General features: G+C 43.5%; 1 protein-coding gene across 4 annotated transcripts in view; it reads right to left on the bottom strand.

Moving 5' to 3' along the window:
* The window catches only part of RAD51B (RAD51 paralog B), a 628,595-nt gene that overhangs the window by 118,666 nt on the left and 491,381 nt on the right, over positions 1-18,548 (bottom strand). Inside the window, exon 9 of one of the 4 annotated variants that reach the window (XR_011488349.1) lies at positions 7,568-7,668. The exons of the other annotated variants lie outside the window; for them this stretch is intronic. The gene's annotated coding sequence lies outside the window, so the exon portion shown is untranslated. The remainder of the gene's footprint in view (positions 1-7,567; positions 7,669-18,548) is intronic. 4 annotated transcript variants of the gene reach the window in all.

Raw genomic sequence — 18,548 nt, 5'->3', positions numbered from 1 at the left:
CCTCAAAGTTTGTTTTTGCAGCACAAAGTAGAAGAAAGATCGTTTTTAAAAATATATGTTGTATACAGCATTTTTTGTCCTAAGCGACTTCTGTGTGACCCAGAAGGATGACTAGGCTGCAGTCTCCAATTCTGCAACTTGTACTGAACTAGTCATTATGATTATTCCATCTATTACTTAAATTTAGTAGGCTCTGGAATGGAATCTAGCAGCCAGAAATAATGTATAATGACTTGGGAGGGAAAATGAAGGATGTGGCACCCGTTTGAAGAACAGGAGGAGTTTATGGAAGAGGCAGATCATTGACTGAGTTGCACTAACTTATAAAGCCAAGCAACTAGCATGTTTTCCCCTGGGAAGGGGAAATCTTCACATTTTACTTAAGAAGGAACAAAGGTATGATCAGGAGAGAACCTTAGTGGACATAGCAACGCCTTGTGGATTACCAATACTACTTCCTGAGTGTTTTGATTTTCTCAGGGAGGTTTCCCATAACTCAACTCAACAGACTCCATTTGTGCAAGAGCTGGTGTGCTGAAGTGCAACATGCCACATCTGAGACAATGCCAAGAAAATCCTGATGGTGGTTTCCTAAACGAGTTTATAAACTTCACAAATAGCCAAACCCATTGGCACTAGGCTATCTGCCTTACGTGACTTTTATTTTTAGATAAAAACTCAACAAACACATGAACAATCTGGGGATTCAAGCAATGAGCCCAATGAGTGATATCAACACGGAACTACATCTAGTCTCCCAAGAGGGATGAATCACCAGCCTGTTTAGGACAAGCTAGTGCAGGCTTGCAGGGAGGGGAGCTGGGTACTGGCTAAACTGTACAGCTAAGAGACCCAAGAGGCTGTTGCTTTTTGTGGTTGCCATCTCACTGTGCACAGAGGGAAAAAAAAAATACAATGATGCTAAAAAAAGAAAAGAAAACAGCAAAAAGATTCTACATCTACTCTGAAGATAAAAATCCCAACTTGATTTTGCTTCAGATGTTTGTCATCTATTTCATCTAGCCCTCTACAGACTTCCCCTTCTGATTCTCAGACTGAAAATCTTTCTTATAAATCCACTGCTGTCTTCCATTTCTTAATGCAGAAGAGGTGTGTTCCCCACTTTGGGAAGAAGACATAACTTTCTTACGTTAGGACTTCAGAGGATTTATCTCATTCACCACTTTAGGGATGCTATAAAGATGCTAACATAGCAGCCTTGGTAACATATATGCAGCCCACGTACCACTCCCCACTATAGAGACCATGGGAGCTGCTATTAAGTAGTTACAATACAGTCATCCAATAAACTACTACTGATCCTTTGGAAGTGAATAGAAGATGGAACCTATTTGCATCTGATAGAAGCACCTCTGATCAGAAGCACCTAGATAATATAGGGGAAAAAGAAGAATAAAACAAATCTACTTTATAGGAAGAAAAACATGGTCTGTGAGAAAACCAAAACAAATATGAGAGGATTCAAGTATTTTGCTTTAATTCCTGTAGGTGGGGGCTTCCCTGGTGGCTCAATGGTAAAGAATCTGCCTGTGATGCAGGAGATGTGGGTTTGATCCCTGGGTTGGGAAGATCCCCTGGAGAGGGCATGGCAACCAACTCCAGTACTCCTGGGAAAATCTCATAAACAGAGAAACCTGGCAGGCTATAGTCCATGGGGTCATAAAGAGTTGGACATAACTGAAGTGACTGAGTACACATGCATGCCTATAGTAAGTAAGTAAAGTCGCTCCATTGTGTCTGACTCTTTGTGACCCCATGGACTGTAGCCCACCAGGCTCCTCTGTCCATGATATCTTCCAGGCAGGAGTACTGGAATGGGTTGCCATTTCCTTCTCCAGGGGATGTTCCCGACCCAGGGATCGAACCCAGGTGTCCAGCATTGGAGACAGACGCTTTACCGTCTGAGCCACCAATGCATGCCTATAGGTGGACCTAAACCTAAAGATTCAGCTATGAGGGGCGGGAGTATCGATTCAAGGAGGACATGGGCTTTGCCAAATGCTGATGTAGGATTCTGAGGATTTAATTAAGTTCTTTGAAACTGCTTATTGTGACTACCTAGATAAAATACTTGCCTCATAGGTTTCTATTCAAATTATATGAGAAAAATGAAAATAAATACTTGGGTAATGATTAAAGTTAGTTCCTTTTCTGATTAGCTTTCTGATATTTTAGTTCTTAGAAACAACTCTGCCCAGCTTTGGTAGTATTTCTTCAGTTAAAAAGAAAAGCCACCATTAATTAGTCATGAATAGATAGCAGGATTCTTCAAACTCTTTTGGAATCTAGACAGATCTACAGCCATTAAGATAAGAATCAATTCTAGAATGTTCCCCCATGAGTTCTTCTTTGTGGGTGCCAAAGGTCTCACAATGTCTATACCTTTAAAGATATATTTCGAAATGAGGTATTTTCAAAAGTTTTCACCCCTTTCCCCATTTCTACCCAAGTTGGGGCTCTAACAGTTTGCCTCCATCACTAATAATTCAACTTCTTCAGGACCCAACAGGACCCTTCTTGATCCTTTTCATCCAAGAGAAGAATGACCGTTTTGGCCAATATCTCTAATCTGGGCCAAATCACTCACCAACTTGGCCTTGGTGCAGAATCTTTTCCAGTGTTGAACCCTCTACCTGGAATGCTTTCCTTCATCTTTCTGCCTCCTGGACTCACCCCTTGTCTGAGTGAAAACTTAAAAACAAGTTTCAGCCCTCTCCTGACCTCCCCGTTCCTAAGAAGTAATGGCTCCCTGCTTGCATGTCCCTTCAATCTTGATGAACCTATATTTCAAATATCTATTCATGGGTCTTACTCTACTTGTTCTGTCTTATGCTTTTTTATGTTCTCAAGCCTGGTATATAGTAGGTACTAAATAAACACTGAGTATGCAAATTAATGAATAAATTAACAAATTATTATTATTATTTAAGTTTTCAGTTTCTCAAGTGGCTCTTACAACTCATACAAAAGTATATAGGTCTGTAGTAAGTCTTAAAATTCACCGACTCAACTGAAAGAAATAGGAAAATGATGAGTTTTCCAGTGTACGGATACATCTAATTTAATCTAAACAACAGAATGATGACCGAGGAAGTGAATATCAAGCACAATATGAAATAATATCATTGTCATCATCTCTTAGTTCCAATAATACAACTCATGAACAGTTTTATTAAGTGGCTATTTTATAGAGGCTTTCAAGTTGCCCACCCATGAGATGGACCATACACAATTACAAGGATTCCACAGAAGTCTGCAGTCCCTTCCTGCATTTTATAAAGGGCACTTCAAAATGCTCTAGGGGGGAAAAAAAAATCTGTTTTTATGTCTTAAATCTCCTGAGAGTGAAATGTTACAGTTGGAAGCTGCCTAAAGCTCATTTATACACTGAAGTTATTAATTCTCTTCTTATATGTTTGATATAAGCCCTAGGGCACTTGGGAGGGTGATCCAATTACCCAATTCAGAGAATTGCCCTTTTCTTTCAACCCAGTTCAGAGCTCTGAAAATTTTGTTCCACCAATGACTTTTTGTTTCAGTCAAACAAGGTCACAGAAGAGGCCAATATCTGCCAAGGCCAACAGGGGTTTCATTTACATGCCCACTAATGCGAGCAACATAAGAACCTCTTGAGAGCATTAAACTAGGGTGTGGGACAACAAGCCTGTTATTTATTTACCAGCTCCTGACGCCACCATGGCCACTTTCTAGCTACTCAACATTTTGGGTTACCATTTTTTATTTAATCATACTCATCTTCTGTGCATCTGGAAGATGCAGTGGGACCTGCCAGGAGGCAAGAAACCTCTGGGAAGATACTGAGATGAGCCCAGAGGGAAGGCGCTTGAGTCCAGGCAGACCAGGAACAATCTGCCTGTCCTTTGAGTCAAACATTTCCAAAGGTGGCTTATTAAGGACGCAGGATCAGGGTGTTCTTTTGCTATTCATCATCTGCTACAGCTCTTATATTAGTCTTTATTTATTTTTGTTATTTCCTTTAAAATCAATGCTAAAGCATGAGTTGGTATATCTTTAGCTAAGACTGGAACACGTCTATCATGGTCAGACAAAAGATGGTCTGGCCAATGTCCTATAAGAGGGAGACACTGGCTCTCTTTGGGGAATTGACTATGGTGTGTTTGTTATGCGAAGCTAATGAACAGTTGAGAATAAACCTTTAACAGATGGTCCAGAGAAATATGTCAACATGTCAATCTGTTTATCAGAACTTCCAGGACTCCCACTTTAGAATTTGTGAACAGTGAAAATGACACTGGGATTGTTAAGAGTTAACCTTAAGAATGTTTATTAATCTCAAGGATAGCCAGTGATCAAAAAAATATGTTTCTTTCACTTTACCAAAAAGTGATACCAGTCTTTGAATTGTCCTGTTTGCAACAGAGGAGTCAACAGAAACATCTGGAAAACTCTCCTTCCAGTTTGAATATTTCACAAATGCATTAAAATTATCACTGCAAAGAAGTTAGGGAATGAAAAGGTAAGGGTAAAAATGTTATATTTTTCTAGTGGCTCAGCCATAAGGCCAACAGTTTTTGAGCCTTATGTGGTCAAGAGGTGATAAAATTTTGTAAACAGTTGAAAACATGACTTATACAAGGTAAAGAAAGAAGACATAGCTTTAAAATATAATTTAGACAGCCATTCAGTTTCTGATAATACATTAGGCTCAGATGAGAGAATGTCTTGATTGCTCTTTTTCTTTGGAACAAGGAGAAACAATTTGCAGATCACAATGATTAGTTAATGATCTGGAAAGGTAAGGATCTAGGTTTTAATCATAAGCTTTAAAATTAATTCATCATGTGGTTTTGGGACGGAGTTTAATCTGCCTAAACTCAGTTTTTCCAGATGAAATATCTAGATTATATGATACAATGTAATTCATGAAATAAAAAGCCTTTAAAATTGATAATGTGTGCATATGTAAGCTCTAAGGTTACTCGATCCTCAGCAGTCTGAAGACCTAACACACTGGAGAGCCTAAGACAAATAGGATAGAGATCTTGGTCTCCAATGGTGCTGTCAGAGTGGGGGAGAAACAAACTACATCTTCCCCCTGGAAACAGCTTCATCAGATAAAGAACCTGACTTCTCTTTATTCCAGAGTTCACATACAGACCCTTCTCTTTCCACATATTCCCCTGAAGCTCTGGCATTAAAGCTAGTGATCTATTCTGAGGCAGTCCACAAAGCTGGGTTTCCTCCAAGCTCACTTTCACTCTACTGTGAATTCCAGCCTTAGTTATCCAGTCCCAAGTACTCTCTGAGTGCCTGGGATAGGATGAGAAATGTGCGGAGTACCAAACCTCTGGGGCGCTCAGCCCAGAGCCGCATCACCACAGCCAAGGGCAGTCAGATGCCAGCACAGAGCCCTGGGCATCTCTGCCCCAACACCTGCCAATTCCTGCCTAAAACTATCAAAGAACATTAGGGTTGAGGGAGCATGAGTGGGAAAAGGGTATCTGGCAGAAGGGAAAACATGATCCTGGTCTCGAAACAGCAATAAAAATAAAATCACACACACACACAGGCACACACACAGGATTCTTTATGGCTTCCATTGAAGTTGCCTGAGTCCTTCACACTGGAACTACGTGCAAGAGGATTTTCTGAAAAAACAAACCGCACACACAACAGACCTTACTGCTCCCTTGAAGGGGCTTATTTAAGGCAAAAAAAAAAAAAAAAAGGCCTCCCATCATTCCTGTGAGAGATCATTGTCCCCCTGGTTGCCACAGCGCCCTGTGAGGCTGTGGGAAACAAATGACCTCAGAGGCACTGCAGTGCGTGTCACTGAGAAAGAAAAGAGACACGAGGGGGCTGGGGGTGGGAGGGAGGCTGCCAGGCAGCGCAGCCCCCCAGGCCCGGCCATCCTCCAATGACAGCCCTCCAGGCCCAGCAGGAATGAGGCTCCTGGGCCCCAGGAGCCCCCATCCAGCCAGTAACGGGATTAGGCTCCCACTCCCCAGGAGCAAAGCGTCTTTCTGGACGTCCCGCTGCTCGCCCTGGTCAGGCCGGCCTCTAATTGGCCCTCCTCACAAAGTGCCCGATGATTGTTAGTGTCTCGGTCTTGTTTAATGGGTGTCTTGAGTCAAGAGAGGGCTCTTCTGGGGCCTGTGGGGAGCGAGTGGTCGCAGAGGGAGGGGAGGGGAGAAGGCAGCAAGGGGTGAGCCCGGTGGCTGGGAGCTGGGAAGTGCAGGAACAAACAAGTGAGTCCTGAGAGAGAGGACCATAGGAGAGGAGAAAGCGTTAGGTGGAGCTCAATGGTGAGGCAGGGCCAAAGTAGATACTGAACACGTTACCTCTGCCACACGCGGCCAGTGCCCGAGGAGGAAGCCCGCGGCATGTTGCCCTCACTCAGAGCCTGTGCGTAAAAATGGGCAAGCAGCCCGGCCAGCACAGTGCTGGCCTCCTTCCACAACACAGCATTCTCCTGCAGATGCTAACACATCATCGATTTTACCTTTTCTTTGGGGGGTTCTGTAATTTCCATCTTATACGTGGGCACGGGGAAGCACAGACTGAAGGACAGGCTCAGTCTTACTAAGTGGGTGCCTCTACCTTCAATACACACACACACGCACACGCACACACACACCACCAGCCTGCTTCCAGCTCTGCCTGGTGCATTACGAGGCTGATGCAAACATGTGGTAGAACATCTTCTTTAACACATTCAGAGGTGACACCAGCCCTGGGTCTCTGCTCCTGGCCCACCACTTGAACCCCAGAGTGACGGTAACCACAGGGTGACGAGCCGAATGAGGCAGGAAGGCAGGAGCGGGCACAGGTCCAAAGAGCCCAGCACACCACTGTCAGGGGGCCTCCTGAGTCCCAGCCTGCACCCTTGAACGTGTTCTGTCTCTACACCAAGGAAAATTCAGAAAAGACAGATTAGCACAAAGAAAGAAAAAAATATATGTTAATACATACATATATACACACACAAAAATGTACAGTTTATGTATGAAATTTCTTTTGTATATGTGTGATTTCCTATGCAAATATGCAGCATCTAGGTATATATGTTGCTTTTTACAGTTTAGCTGCCTAGGTTAATTCTCCTCTCTGCATAGGACCATTCTGAAAAAGAACTACAAAAACTGTCCTCAGCCATAGAATTTGTTTTGGCCTCTGGCAGCAGGAAGACATGGTGTTTTGCAGTCTCAAGAGTAACAAGAGCGAATATGAAAAACATTTTTGTACCAAAAAGTCTTTCCTCACAAAACAGGCTCAACTGTGGTAATGTGGGGTTTTGCGCCAAGCTGGCAACTGGGAAATACTGGTTTGCAGAGGCTGGGTTTGGCGCACAAGGTTCTACCCATTTTGAGTTGTTTACCAGGAACATGGATGACTCTGGGTTACCCGCCCTCCTCCTGGTGGTGCCTGGGATGATGCAAAAACACCAGAGGCACTGCCTCTCACAAATACACTCACTCTCCAGAAAATACACATTCAAGAAAAGAATGAGAAGGGATTAAATAAATCACATTTCTGATATGTTTCTTTTAGGCCTGGTGCTTACTTTTTTTCAGAGCAGTGATGACTATGAGAGTGTAGACTCTAGAACCAGAGACTTGAACCCAAGCTCCTCAACTTAACCTCTCTGTTCCTCCATCTTCTCAACTGTAAAAAGAGCCAGTGATAGTACCTATGTTATCAGATTGTAAGAATTAAATGAGTTAAGATTTGAAAAACCTTTTAAAACGTGCTTGACACATAGTAATAAATATTTATTAGTTGCTATAATAATTATTAATATTAAAGTATCTCCTTTGTCTCAACCACTTTTAGGAGTTTGAGTACCCCAGTAAAGGATTTATAAAAACAATGACAAGAGCTAACTTTTGCATTTTTTGATAACTCACCATGTGTCAGGCACTAGAGGTCTTATATTTATGTAATTCTTACAACAATTCCATGAAGAAAGTTTGTAGGCATCTTCTTAAGACTTCTGATAGAGGCACTGTATTCATTTGAATTGTACAATATGGCCAATCTTCAACTGTTTTTGATCTTTATTTAAGTTAGCCTAAATTCCTTTAGGGGACAATAAAGACTTCAGGGGAACAAAGACCAATTCAAGGAAAGACACATGGGACAAGGACCAGGAGGCTACTGCTTTGCTCTATCCCCACCCTGCAGAGCTAAAACATGAAGAGAGGGTATGATTCTTAGGGGCAAAATGGGAGACAAGATGATACTAGGTATGGAAGAAGAGAGACTAAAGGTCAAGAGAACCAAGTGTAAGGGATCAAGTGTAAAAGCTGTGGCTCTTGAAATTCCTAGAAAGATTTCCCCAGGCTCAGAAAAACAATTTCAGGGCCATGTGTTCAATTAATAGATATTTATTGAGCATTTATTAAGAGACCTGGAAATAGACTAGGAATGAGTTAAGACCTGGATTCCAACTTGGGTTCAGTTATTTGTTAGCTAAGTGAACTTTCTGAAGTTCTAAGCCTCAATTTCCTCATCTATAAAACAAATACTACATCACCTATGAGGTAGGGTTATTGAGAGGATAAGAGACAATGAATGTGAGAAGTACCTAGCACAAGGCACATATCCTCAAAAGAGCAAGTATTATGTTACCATTACTGATGCTAATCTTAACACCCTGCTTGCCCTGGTACCACAGGCGCTGTGCTAGACACTTAAAATTAGGCCCTGCTTTCACAGCCGTCAGCCAATGGAAGGGAAGGGAAGGGAAGTGAAATGAAAGTCATTCAGTTCTGTCTGACTCTGTGATCCCATGGACTGTACAGTCCATGGAATTCTCCAGGCCAGAATACTGGAGTGGGTAGCCTTTCCCTTCTCCAGGGGATCTTCCCAACCCAGGGATTGAACCCAGGTCTCCCACATTGCAGGTGGATTCTTTACCAGCTGAGCTCAGTGCAGTTAGGGCAGCTGGGTAAGACCAGGAGGACTTCACCAGCCAAGATGGGGGAGAGAGCTTCCAGGAGAGGGAATGGCACCTGCGAAGGTGGAGAAGGCCAAAGGGCAGCTCTGTCGATGAGTGTGTTCTGGGGGAGACTGAGTGAGGAGGAATAGAGAAGGCCTTAGGAGGGAGGTGGGCCACAGGATGAAGAACAAGTGCATTTTCTCTTCCGCGTTCATCAAGAGTTCGAAAACAAGCAAGCCTAGACAAATTTTAGGAGCTTTTTTGAGTGCCAAAGAATTTTTCTTTTCGATTGTTTGAGAGTTTGTTGTTCGAGACCCAGAGCCCAGCCCAGGCTGACCAGGGTTCCTGTGTAGGCTACAAATAGGGAGAAAGGTCAAAAGTAAACAAGCGAAAAGTCTCCAGGCCAAAGGCAAACCAGAGGATTCCTTTTTTTTTTTTTTTTTTTCTTTCTCTTTCTTCTAGTCTCTGAAAGGACTGGTCTCCAAAGTCTCTACTTCAAACAAAAAGAACAGACAGTTCCAGCTTCTAAATACTGGCAGAGGAGAACAACTACTCTTTTTAGAGAGAGAAAAAACACACCACCCACCACACACAACTTTCGGCAACATTTTTGCCAGCAGCATTCAAAATGATTTCTTTGAGTTAGCCAAGAAGAGCCCTCAAAAGGTGGGAAAAAAAAGAAGGAAAAAAAAAAAAATTCGCAGATAGGCATGGCTTCTGAGGGAGGTAATTGCCTCTAGGAACTGCTGGTCCTGCCTGCAGCAGCTGACTGTCCCGGCTGCTCGGCCCCCACATGTTTGCAGGCAGCAGCTGTTTGTATTTACCACTCACCACCTTGAAGCAAGTGGGGGACTTGGTTTTCATTCTCCCCCAGTGATGGCCATTCTCCTTTTCCCCAACCAGCCCCCTCCCCCTCCCTGCCCTCTCTCCAAACAACAAAAACACCCTGCCTGCCCCTGAGCTAAAGGAATCCAATCACCCAGAAAGGAAGGCTTTATGAGCTTTCTGGGGGCTGTGGGCGGATGGAAGGGATTAAAGTGAGGTGTGCTTTAGCCTTTTGTCGTTTACTCTCCCGCTGCCCCATGGAGTAGCCAAGTCCCCACCCTTGGACAGGTCTGCCAGTTCCTCTTGGTGGGTTCTGTTTTTCTTTTCCTCCCCTACTGTGGTTTTTCGTGAGTTGGGTGGGGAGGATGCAGTTAAACTTCATTTCAGATGCATCATAAAATTTGGAGAGGCAGGCCTATGGCCTCTGTGAGCAAGTGGGGTATGGCTGGCTGCTGCAGCGGTTCCTCTGTGGGGTAGTGTGAATTTGGAGAGGTTTCCAAGAATTCCATCACTACTAGCAGACAGGCAGCAGAGGGACACAGTCCTGTCCCACCTTCCCTAGGCCTGGACTCTCCAATTAGCATTGTGAATTTCTCCTTTTATCAAGGATACTTAAACTCCATGGCATAGTTTATCACAAACATGCAATACTCTGAAAATATCCTTCTAATGGTTTTTAAAATTTTCTTTACTGTAGGCTTTCATATCATGCCATCTAACTGAAGAATAATTTATAGCCCACATCCTGCATTCCATGGACCAACCAGACCATAGCCCTCCCAGAGTTTCCAGACTGGACTAAACAAGCCACTCACAATAGGAAAAATACAAACAGGCGATACACACACACAAGATGCTCAACCTCTCTAGGAATCGAAGTAAAGCAAGTACAATCAGCAACGAGATATCATTTTCATATGAGAATCACAAAGACTGAAAGAAAACACAATCTTCCAATGTAGGCATGCGAACTGATACCCTCCTCACAGGTAGTCTGGCAGTTCACATAAAAATAGAAACACACATATGACCCATAATACCACTCAGTCCGTTCAGTTCAGTCGCTCAGTCGTGTCTGACTCTGCGACCCCATGGACTGCAGCACGCCAGGCCTCTCTGTCCATCACCAACTCCCGGAGTTTACTCAAACTCATGTCCATTGAATCGGTGATGTCATCCAACCATCTCATCCTCTGTCGTCCCCTTCTCTTCCCCCCCTCAATCTTTCCCAGCATCGGGGTCTTTTCTAATGAGTCAGTTCTTCCCATCAGGTGGCCAAAGTATTGGAGTTTCAGCTTCTGCGTCAGTCCTTCCAACGAATATTCAGGACTGATTTTACTCAGGGAGGTATTTTAAGAAGAGGATTAGACAAGCTTGGAAATCTGTAATATGTTCATTACAATGCTTTTTTGTGATAGTAAAAAAAAACACAAAGCCAAACCAGAAAAGCCCAAATGATCAACAATTGGGAAATGCATAAATGAGCTATGGCACATCTACTTGATGAAATATTATATATAGCCAGTTTAATTAATAGTGTTATTCTTTATTTATGAATGTTGAACTGACTCAGAATTATTGGAACTAAACTACCACTCAGTAAGATTTATATTAACATTTTCTTTATGCAATGGAAAGAATTTTTTAAAAAAGGTGTTTCTCTGAAAACAGACAAAATAAAAATGTGATGCAAAAACATATTTGCACTAGTCCCACTAAAGCAGGAGTGTCATCTCTACTACTCCTGAGCAAGGTCACCCCTCCAGTGACGAGTCCACGTCACTGTACACCGTGGTCTACTACACGATCATAGAGCTCACTTCCTTCACTGGAACTTTTCCTAAATGCTGAAAAGTACTGAGGTACTAGTTCTAATACTAGGATTACCTTCTGCTTTTACAGAAAAAGAAACTGAGTTATACTGAGACCACGTGGCTTACACAAAGGCATTTCAGAACTTAAAGCTTGATATGGGCCTCTGAATTCAAATTTCAGTCCTGAATCCACCATTGGGTTCTCCTTTTCTTCCTCAACTCATGAGTGATTCCAGAAGCTGCCCTACAGATTCCCAAGGACTTAACTGATTTGTCTTCCCTATCAGACAGCATAAGGTTTTCAGACTTTCTGAGTGCCCAGAAGCAACAAACTTCATTTTTCTATTTTAAAACATCAGAGAGAGATGCAAAGGTTACTATAAGCAGATCACCAATGTAGCACCAAAAATAGTAGTGACTGTGGCTCTTTTTCCAATGTTGTCACAAGTAATCTCTTTGTTGAGAAAACACTACCCCTATAGTCAACAATTCTAAATATTTTTTTGTTGCACGGAAGTGGCAATGAGAAAGGATCAGATGTTTGTTTGCTGGTTGGTTTAACATCACGGATGGCTCTTATATTGAGTACATGTGATTTAAATACATCTCTTAGAGACCCACAGACTTGGGTGGGTTACTCCATTTGGGTGGCCTGAGATGCCCAGAAACCTCATAATAGAAGCACAGCTATGTGGACACAGGGATGGTCTTCCTGAACCATTTCCCCAAAGTGGCAACTATTCTAGGGAAAAATTATAAGTAAATGTTGACAATTCTGTGTTCCCCACCCCCTGCTGCAACAACCAGACAACAATGGGCCAGGCTGGCCCACTGCCACACCTACGCTTTGTTCTGTTGTAACTTCGTTCCATTTCTGCCTCCAAATTTTTATCCTCTCCGCTGTTGACCCCCATAGCTGCTTGGAAACCCACTTTTCTCAACCCTAGTCTTTGCGCTTATCTTCCTCAAGGGCCAGTCTGAATCTCCAGTGGGCAGAACTGGTCATGGAGGAAGGAAGGCACAGGAGAAAAGGGCAAGCTAATGCCTGCAGCAGCACCCAACACCAGATCCAGCACTTTTCCATGCACCCTCCCTTCCAGTACCCCAACCCCTACACTGACACACGCAGAGGCCAAGTCCAGCTGTTGGGACAAAATACCAAAAAAGCTATGCTGCTGGCTCACTAAAATACAGATAAAGGTGATTTCAGTCCTTTGTGAAGCCACCATTACCATCAAGACATCAATTTCTCTTTCTCTTTGAGGTTAAATAGGGCAGCTATTTATCTTCTAGACATTTTAAAGGGTAAGGAGGTGTGACCAGCAATTATGCCAAGATACCAGGTGTACACCAGGCCTGACCTCAGAAACCGGGATAGGTATCTAAGGAAAACAACACAAAATAAGGAGAAGCTTGGGGAGGCGGCCCAGAGGGGGCTGTTTTGGCTCTTAACCTGCTCTCTGACTTTGCGAGTCATAAAAACCCTCAGAAACTTCCAAGGAGCTATGTGCTCGCTTCAGGAACTGGAAGGATAAGAAGTTTTATGACTACACCTTGCAGGCTAAACATGAGGAAAAGCCCTGCCGGCCCACCTTCCCCGTCATATCCCTCCCTCTCACCCCACGGGGTTCCCATCTGCTGGTGGTGAAAGCAAGAGACAGAGGCAGGCCAACCCTGAGGGCCTCCAAAAAGATGACAAAGGGGTGACTGGATTCAGGGGCAGACCTAGAAGAGCCTCAGGGAGCTTGTGCCTGTAGGTGTCCCCGAATCCCGGGAGGCTCCCTCTCCGAAGCCCAAACCCCTTCCGATGACAACTAGGTGGACAGTCCTGGCTCTCAGTGCCTGGCAAGTGGGATGGGAGGAGAGTAGGGAAGACTCCCCAGATGAGTGCCCAAGGCAGCAAGACCAGGACAAAGTTCTCCTGGTACCCCAAGGTCCTCGTGAACATAGTGTCTCATAGAAAGGACCCTGATCAATTCAGACCACTGATGGAATCAGCCTAGGAACTGAGGCTGTTCTTTAGAGAACAGTTTTACAACCCAAACAACCATCTTCTCTGGGAACTCTTAGAGTCTGCCCACTTGTAAGTTGGAAGGGTTAGGAGAGGCGTCTCCTCATGGGAAAGAGGGTGCCTGGTCACTTCCCTGGTTCTTGTCAGCTCTCCAAATATGTCCATGTGAGGCATGAGAGCTAACCATGGAACCAGAAGCTTACCTTGGCATCCTCACAAGTGACAATGGCAGTTACAGAAACACAGCATCACACAGTTGCTGGCCCCTCTTCTTACGCTGTGTGCTCTCTCATCTCCCAATCTCATTTTTTAATTTATTCATTCTATCATCCATTCAATTAAGCATTTAACCACACCCATGGTTCAATCTTCATCTGTAAGGAGATGACTCTCAAATGTGTCTCTCAGTCCAGATGTTTTCACTGCGCTCCAGACTCATAGCTTTCTGGTCTGTCTTCTCAGTGTCTTACAGGCATCTCAAAATCAGTGTTTCCAAGGCCAAACTCATCTTCAGCCCTCAAAATCATTTCCTTCTTCTCATCTCTCCAGCATTACCCCAGTGTAAACAACCAGCAATATTCCCCCTGGAAAACTGCATCTACCTCCAGGAAAACCCTCCCACCCCCTCCCAACACCTCTAATTCAGTCTCTACACTGCAGCCAGAGTGATCTTTCCAAAAAATACATCTCACCATGCCATCGCGTTCATTGCTCAAAGCAAATCAATCACTTTCCTTTGCTCTTAGAACAAAGACAAGAAGCCCACTCCATTTCCTGACTCTGGCAGTAGCATGTAACAACACACATAGTCTCACTCTCAAGGTTTCCTGCACATGCTTTGTATACTCCGACTTTATGCAATGACTCCTTCCAATCAGTGCCTTCAATCAAAGCTATGGTTTTTCCAGTAGTCACATACGGATGTGAGAGTTGGACCATAAAGAAGGCTGAGAACCTGAAGAATTGATGCTTTTGAATTGTGGTGCTGGAGAAGACTCCTGAGAGTCCCTTGGATTACAAGGAGATCAAACCAGTCAATCCTAAAGGAAATCAAACCTGAATATTCACTGGAAGGACTGATACCGGGCAATAGAGGATGGGATGGTAGGATGGCATCATCAACACAATGGACATGAGTCTGAGCAAACTCTGGGAGATAGTGAAGGACAGGGAAGCCTGGTGTGCTGCAGTCCATGGGGTTGCAAAGAGTCGATTTAGTGACTGAACAACAATAACAAATCAGTGCTTATTATCCCTTTAAACTACTCCAAAAAGCATGTTGAATTCTCCTGTGATGCTCTCTTAGCCAAGGCAGCCCTCTTCTTGGAGGTAGGGATCACAGCTACAATCTGTCATTCACACTGGGTTTCTCTGAGTCATTGCTGTCTCCTCTCTAGACTGTAAGCTTTGTGCAGACAGGGGCCAAGTCTATTTGGTTTTCCCCAGGTATTCATTAAATAACTACTGAATAAAGGAAAGAGGGAGGGAAGGAAGTCTGGAGAGGTGGCTTATTCCCACACTCCTCGAACACATTCTGAACTTTTCTACTTTTGGAATTTTGTTTGTGTTGTTCCCTTAGTCTAGAAGATTCTTCTTCCTTCTGGTTAAAACCTGATTTCCTACTGAAAATCCCATTTAAATATTAGACTCCAGTATCTGCCCTTCATTTCTGGCATTCTTTGAATCTGGTCCTGATAGAGGTGATTCATATCCACAGTCACCTTTTGAGAGGGTCCATGTCTTAACTGTCTCTATATCCCATCTCCACCCCTGTCACCAACATTTGCGCTTAGGATGGTGCCTTCTACAAGTTTATTGAAAAGAACTGAACTCAGCAGAGACAGTGTTAATGAGACTGAGTTAGAGACACCATGTTGCACAGTCACACTGCTGCCCAGGGCCATCCTACTGAAGATGCTACTGAAGCTGTCCTGCAGTTCTGCTAAACTTTTTTTTAAAAAGAAGTCAAACAGATGCAATTTTCACCTTCTAATATCCAAGTATCTAAGAAAGAGAATGATAACAAGCCAAATACTTAAAGAGGAACATGACAGAAAGTGCGTTCTGTGGGCTTGTTGAACAGAGGCGGAGGGAGTGAGATCCCTGGGGCAGCCATCACCTCCCCTTCGCTAAATCAGGGAAACCGTCTATCTTCACTTAATTCTATTTACTTAACACAAGCCTAAAGAAAACTTGTTTTACTTTATCTGTCTGTCTCATGGTTGCCACGATATAATTTTCAAATGAAATTTCTAAATGCAGACCACACACGATATTCCAGGGGACCTAACATTGATTTATGCTGAGACTGGGGGGGAGGGAGATACTCTGAAGAAAGATGCTTAGCCAGCAGTTTTCTGACTGCCAGCTTTCCTTGCTTGGCTGTAGCAGATGGGAGTTTTGTGTCTCAATTACTTCTGGATTTGGCCCATTCCAGACTTATATCATCTATACTCTACCAAGTAGGCATGAAAGGCAAAACCGTGATTCCTCAGACAACCATGGTGATAGAATATAAATTAAAAGGCCCCTGCTTGCTTAGCCTTCATCTGAAAACATCAGAATGCAATTTGTTGGACAGATTCTATAATCTGCAGATGAAGGCAGTTATAGGGCTCAAGTTTATCCAGCGTTAACAAGCCCTAATAGTCTAGTTCAGCTCAGACATAACAAACGGAAATGGCTTTAAATTATCCTTCCCAAGAGACATGATTTCATAAGAGAACAAACTCTATATGCGCACAGAGAGATTTCCAATGTAAACATGTGGTGGAAGCTAAAAGCTGCAGCCGGGTTTCAAGCCTGAATATGCCAATGGCAGGGTATTTGATTTCAAAGACACCGGTTTCCTCCCAGTGCAATAGCGTGCATGCGTTTTTTGCTGACTATACTTTGAACTGCAGATACACACAAGCTTGCATATATGTGTAATTTTATAGTTTTCTTTCTAGCTAGGATATTAATAAATTTTACTTAGCCTTTTCCATGAATAAGTATGACTGGGATACAGATGCTGAAGGTATAGAGTTCCTCGTGGAAAACACAAGGCTCACTCATCACCGGGGCTGTCTGAAATGCAGACTAGCCTCTGAGGTGAGCAACTTGGCTCTTCTGCCTTCAAGTGGGATATCAACCCAGCTTCTTTTGAAGATGAAGAAGTGAGGAATGGAGAATTCCCTGGCACTCTATAGAGGACAGCATATCCTAACTTGTTCCTCTTGGTCTAGTTAGGACTGAAAAGCCTAAGAGCAAAAAATTTTTAATGACAATCATCGAACGACCATTTGGCCTATGGGCCAAGTGAGGTCTGCCTCCTATTTTCACATGGTCCACGAGCTAAGAATAATTTTTACAGTTTTCAATCACTGGGGGGAAAAAGACAAAGGAAAAACACTATTTTGTTACATTGAAATTATACACAATTTAAATGTCTGTATTTACAAATAAATGTTTTATTGGAATACATGTGTGAATGCTCAGTTGCTTCAGTTGTGTCTGACTCTTTGCAACACCAAGGACTGTAGCCTTCCAGGCTCCTCTGTCCATGGAATGCTTTCAGCAAGAATACTGAAGTGGTTTGCCATTTTCTCCTGCAGGGGATCTTCCCGACCCAGGGATCGAACCCAATCTCCTGCATCTCCTGCGTTGGAGGCAGATGCTTTACTGCTGAGCCACCAGGTTAGCCCAGCCATGCACATTTGTTCAGATATTACCTATGGCTTCTTCCTCACTGCAATAGCAGAGTCAAGCAGATGCAACAAAGACCATATGCTGCTGCTGCTGCTAAGTCACTTCAGTCGTGTCCAACTCTGTGCGACCCCATAGACAGCAGCCCACCAGGCTCCACTGTCCCTGGGATTCTCCAGGCAAGAACACTGGAGTGGGTTGCCATTTCCTTCTCCAATGCAGGAAAGTGAAAGTGAAAGTGAAGTCGCTCAGTCATGTCCGACTCTTCACGACCCCATGGACTGCAGCCTACCAGGCTCCTCCGTCCATGGGATTTTCCAGGCAAGAGTACTGGAGTGGGTTGCCACTGCCTTCTCCAAAGACCACATGATTTACAATGAAAAGCCTGAAACTTTGATTATCTAGCCCTTTACTGAAAGTGTTTGTTGATCTCAGATCTAAACCATGAAACAAAGGCAATATTAATTTTCAGCTGCTTTTGGGGATGGGACTGTTTTTAACAAACCTATGCCTTATGCCTAGGAACTCACAATAGAGCTAAATATACTCTATGTTTCTACAAGAAGCCACTTATCCAAAACTGTTTGTACAGTTTTCCCCCAAGAAACCACAAGTAGGAAATCTTAATTTTTATTTAAAAAATTCTTGAACTTGAAAATTTTGTATGACTCTCGTCCAGTGGGCCAACATACAGCCTCTGATTCAGAACATGAGCATCCCTTGAACTCTTCACTTTTCAACCGTTATGAACTGTAAGAAAACAGTCTGGGCTTTGCAAAGTACTTTATGCAGTGCACGGTCCCTACATCTTCAGTTGTGTCCGACTCTTTGCGACCCCATGGGCTGTAGCCCACCAGGCTCCTCTGTCCATGGGATTCTCCAGGCAGGAACACTAGAGTGGGTTGCCATTTCCTCCTCCAGGGGACCTTCCCTACCCAGGGATCAAACCCACATCTCCTGCATTGGCAGGCGGATTCTTTACCACTAAGCCACCTGGGAAGCCCCAAAGTACTTTATGTTGTTACATAATTTTTTTAAAAAAAGCCGTCTACATTTCTCATTAGAACCTATCACGGAAGGTATATTTATTGTAGTAACATTAATGACTTTGTACTGTTACCTCTTTGACAAATGTTCTTTTGACTTAACTTTGGTCTATGCCCTCCCTCCCATAGCAAGAGCCAAGCAATGGTCACTGAGCAAATCCTTGCTGACTTTACCAACCATCTTTGCTTCTCAACTTCACTCTTGTCCTGTTGGTTTTCAG

Source organism: Odocoileus virginianus, chromosome 6 (genome assembly GCF_023699985.2).
Source record: "Odocoileus virginianus isolate 20LAN1187 ecotype Illinois chromosome 6, Ovbor_1.2, whole genome shotgun sequence".
NCBI classification, from domain to species: domain Eukaryota; kingdom Metazoa; phylum Chordata; class Mammalia; order Artiodactyla; family Cervidae; genus Odocoileus; species Odocoileus virginianus.
Note: the sequence above shows the minus strand (reverse complement) of the source record. Positions and strands in the feature narration are given on the sequence as shown.